The 5,035-nt window shown below is 41.4% G+C and overlaps 1 protein-coding gene across 1 annotated transcript in view; it reads right to left on the bottom strand.

Moving 5' to 3' along the window:
- LOC103600452 (von Willebrand factor A domain-containing protein 8) overlaps window positions 1-5,035 on the bottom strand; it is a gene marked incomplete at its 5' end in the record, with an annotated part of 202,468 nt that overhangs the window by 5,955 nt on the left and 191,478 nt on the right. The window lies entirely within an intron of this gene.

Below are 5,035 nucleotides of genomic sequence, written 5' to 3'. Positions count from 1 at the left end.
GATCCATCCTGTTCTATGATCTCTGCTCTCAAGTAGGAAGTAGAAAGTGTGATGAGGGCTCCAGGCTACCACTAATTCTGTTCTTAACTACTAGGGGAAACTTGAAAAAAAATCTCTCACACACACACACACACACACACACACACACAGAGGCAGAATTCTAAGGTGGCTCCCAAGATTCCAGCTCCCTGTTGTACATGCTGTTTATAATCTTCTCCCCTCAGGTGTAGGCAGGACCTGTAAATATGATGGGATATCACTCATGATTATGTTAACTTAAATGGCAAAAGGGATTTTGCAGATGTAATTCAATTTACTCGAGTTTGAGTTAAGAAAAGAAAAAAAAGACTATCTTTGTGGTTCTAATGCAATCACATGAGCCCTTCAAAAGCAGAGAGCTTTTCCTGGTTGGTGGTAGAAGGGGAGGCGGAAAGATTTGAGATGTGAGGGGGAGTTGACATGAGGGAGTTATCTATGGCTGAAATGGAGGTGGCCATAGGTCAAGGACCTGAGAGCAATCCTGGCTGAGAGCCTCTAAGATCACAGGCACCTCTGTCCTACAACCACAGGAAATGAATTCTGCCAACAACCTAAATGAGCTTGGAAGCAGATTCTTCTCCAGTCTTCAGGTAAGAACCCAGTGTGCCCAGCACCCTGATCTCAGCCTTGTAAGACCATAAGCAGGGAACCCAACTGAGCCTGCCAGGACTTCTGAACTACAGAACTATGAGTTAATAAACAAGCATTGTTTTAAGATGCTATGCTTGTGGTAATTTGTTAATCAACAATAGAAAATTAATATATACAATTTTCTTCTGTTCACAAAAGTGAAATGTATTCTTTGTAGAAATCACAGAAAAGCACAAAAGAGAAAGTAAAAGTTACCTATAATCCCATTAAAGATAACCTCTGTTAATGTTTTGTTGTACAAGCTTTTATTTATTTTCAGTATATGTGTACAAGGTTGCATGTTCACATACAAATACATCTACATCAATATATTTTTTAGCTAAAATGTATATGTTGATCATGTGATATGTGCTTTTCCCCTTAACAGTGTATAACATATATTTTTCAGTTTAGGAAGTACATTTTTAATTCCCTATCTAGCTAAGTACATGAGAAAGCACTGTCTACTGAGAAAGGCTAGAGATGGGAGTCAGATGCAACTCTTTTACAGAATCTGGAAGAAAGTTTGGGGCCTGAGTAAACTATAACTGGGGCAAGGTAGATCAACTCCAACTGTTGAGTTTGCCCCCAAATTCTTTCTTCTCTCCCACCTCCCTCTAAAAATTTTTTTGATGCTGATATGAAGGTTAGAATAGACCTTGGGCAACTGGCGCATCTGCAAAGCAAATCCTGAGTGTGAGTCTGGGACAAAAGATTTTAGGAGCCCTCAGAATACTATGGGATGAAATGCTTGAGAATCAACAATACCTACCAACCAACCATCAATCAATACCTACCATGTGCAAAACACTACTCTAGGTGTTATAAGTGAATGAAATTATTTCTTTTGATGTCTGTTCCTTTTAAAATGGTGAGTTTTTTGAAGGTGAGGCCGTATCTTACTCATTGTTAAGTTTTTAGTATCTATGAGAGTGCCTAGCATGCTTATTGCATAAATGCAGTAACTTTGCAATCAAGCTGGGGCAATAAGAAGCTTCTCTTTTGCATGTGGGTTACATTCTTCTACAAATAAGCTGTCTGGAAGCTGGAATGCATTTTTTCATCTCAACAATCATGGGATAAATAGTGGTTAGCCCAAGCCAGCTGACAAAAAACAACCCATAACATAACTGAAACTGTCATATTTCAAATGAAAAGAAATAGAAACATTCCTGCTGAAAGTGTTACTATGGTAAAATAGGAAGTCAGAAGGGGGGTTACCTGAGGAAAATGAGTTCCACTGTAGACATCCTGAAATTGTGCACTGGGGGAGAGATGTGGTTGGAGATGAAGACCTAGCAGTCATCACTAAGAGGGAGACATAAATGGAGGCCCATGCATGATGCCTAAATATTTAAAAGCTATACATCTGGCTACAAACTGCTAGATAAAATATATTCTGCCCTCCTACTTTGACAAATGTACATTATAATGACCTGGACAGCCAAGGCCAAATTTTATATACTTGGATTCCTCATAGTTCTGTGCTAGAACACAGCAGCATGGGCAGTACTGGCCACTGGCCTGCAGCCCGTGCCCTCCTTTCATGGCTGGCTCTGTTCCCTACCATGAGGTGCCTCACATACACGTGTGTGGACACCCAGCCCTCACATCCACACTCCCCCATAACCCTCTGCTATGGTTTGAATGTCCCCTCCAAAGCTCATCTTGAAACTTAATCCTCATTGTGAAAGTATTAAAAGGGTGGGAACTATGACTACGGTATCTGGAAGGTGGGGCCTTTAACACGTGATTGGATCATGAGGACTATGCCCTCCTGGGTGGATTAATCCATTCATGTATTAGTGGGTTAATGGTTTAATGGGCTATCAGGGAGTGGACTGGGGCTTTCTAAGGAGAGGAAGAGGGTGCCTTTAACACGTGATTGGATCATGAGGACTATGCCCTCCTGGGTGGATTAATCCATTCATGGATTAGTGGGTTAATGGTTTAATGGGCTATCAGGGAGTGGACTGGGGCTTTCTAAGGAGAGGAAGAGGGATGTGAACATGCTCTTGCTCCCTCACCATGTGATACCCTGTGCCACCTCAGGGACACAGACAGTCCCCACCGAGAAGGCCATCACCAGATGCACTCCCTCAACTTTGGACTTTCCAGCCTCCCAAACTGTAAGAAATAAATTTCTATTCTTTATAAGTTACCCAGTTTCATTTATTCTGTTATTAGCAGCAGAAAACCAGACCAATACACCCTGCATACAGTTGTCCCTTGGCTACACTTCAAACCTTAGGGTGCTCACACCACTGGCCAGGAAGGTGAAACTAGGAAAGAGGCCCACACAGGACCTGGAAGCAGGCTTGGGGTCACTTGATCATAACAGTTGGGGATCCTCGGTACAGGAGTGTGATCTAGAAACAGACTCTAAGTGGGTATGCCCCTTTGACCCCATAGACACTGCACCTCATAGGAGGGCATGATCAGAGGAGGGCCACAGACAGGGGGCTGGGGATTATTCTGTGCCTGATTTTAAGGTTTTTCTTTTTCTTTTCTAATGCAAAGGATCATACAAAAGAATTATGAGGGAAATTTATCAATAAGTTAAACAATACATTAAAAAAGGTCAACAATAAATGCTTTTTAAGGATGTAACACATTCCATATATGAAAGAAAATCTTTTTAGTATAGTTTGCTATCTACGTAGTGAAAAGGTAACAACTAAACTTGAAACCTAAAAGCTGTTCAGCATAGGAAATTACTGGCTTGAGCATATGCCTGACTAAAGTCACCCATGTGTTCAGTGCTAGGTTTGGCACAGAGGTGGAGAAAGCCTGCACAATTCTTCATGAAGTATGCTCAGGGGAGGCCCTGACAAGTCTGATTTGACAATGGTCACAGCAGGAACTGTTTGTAGCTAAGAGGAAGGTTCACCTGAGAAGGTGCCAGGCAGGCTGCTTTCATTAAGATCTCACACATGAAGGAATAAGATGGGTTCCCTGACATGGAAGTAGGTTTCTTATAGTGGGCAGAGGTGAGAGGGTTGTGAACGTATTTGACTTTTTCCTTTCGTTTAACTGATGGTTAGAGTTCTTACTAATCAGATGACAGTGAATGAGACTATAGAAATCTTTAACCATGTGGTCTGTTCACAGGGTCAACATAACTGGTCACTGCAAGGAAAAAAGTTGCTAGCTAGTTATAAAACAAATAGCAGTCCACAAATAGAGTCATTGAATGCTCTTTATCAAAACAAGATACTGACTGATTAAAACCTTTAGAAACATTTTAGCAACTATCTATTACTTGATTGATTGATTGATATATCTACCACTTACATATTTGACCAGGAGAAAAAAAAATACTACTATACTTTTTCAGGCAAATGAGATGAAGATAGGCAAGTTGCAGAGCTCTTTTTCTTCCTTCCTCCTTTCTTCCCTCCTTTTTTTGTTGCTCTTTTCTTTACTGTGGCAAGGAAAGTGCAATTCGCAGAAAGATCAGCCTTTGTCTGTGTTTAGTTAGTATCTCAAAGGCCAGAGAAGACACCTGAGAGACAGAATGGGGCTTATAACATGGTTTGTGGGCTCTGGCTTCTCATCTTCCAGATGGGCCTGGGGATTATTTTGTGCCCAAAGTAAATAATATGCTGGAGGTAATCCCAAGTACATCCAAATGTGGAACATTCCCTGGTGTAGATCATTTTAAGCTTCCATTAAAAATAATATTCCTCTGCCATAATTATCTAGTATCTGCTATCCAAGGATTCCAACATGTTTTACAGATGGTAATTTGCTAATCCTAAAAACTGTCTGGGTTCAAGGAGAAAGCACATGACCTCATTCATTTCCTTTTCTAACTCCTGACTTGGCCATTCAGTCAGTCCTGTTCCTGCCATGACTGTTGTGAAATCGAACTAGATGGGGCCTCAAGTGTGCTTTCATGGGGAAATCACGAGTTAATATACAAGAGCCTCACTGACATACCAAACCACCTAACATTTAGATCATCAAGCTTTCTGAGTAGCTCAGAATTTTTATGATCATGATTTCTCCATTTTTCAGAGTATCCCTGAAATTCCTGTGTTTAACATGTAGCATTCAACATAAATGTTAAACCACAGTAGTAAAGAAAAGCCTCAACTAGAGAGGACCAATTTAAATACTTTTTTACTTTAGAAATATGTTTAAATGTCCTTTTACTATACCTTCTTTTGAAAATCTTATTCATTTAGAGAAAGGTGTAACAAAGAAAACAAATGCTGGGCCGGCCCGGTGGCGCACTGGATAGTGCGCCGCTTGGGAAGCGCGGCAGCGCTCCTGCCCGAGGGTTCGGATCCCACATGCAGACCGGTTCCCGCTCACTGGCTGAGTGAGGCGCGGGAGCAACGCCGAGGGTTGCAGTCCCGTT

This window comes from Galeopterus variegatus, unplaced genomic scaffold, assembly GCF_000696425.1.
Source record: "Galeopterus variegatus unplaced genomic scaffold, G_variegatus-3.0.2 Scaffold3350, whole genome shotgun sequence".
Classification (NCBI taxonomy): Eukaryota; Metazoa; Chordata; class Mammalia; order Dermoptera; family Cynocephalidae; genus Galeopterus; species Galeopterus variegatus.
Note: the sequence above shows the minus strand (reverse complement) of the source record. Positions and strands in the feature narration are given on the sequence as shown.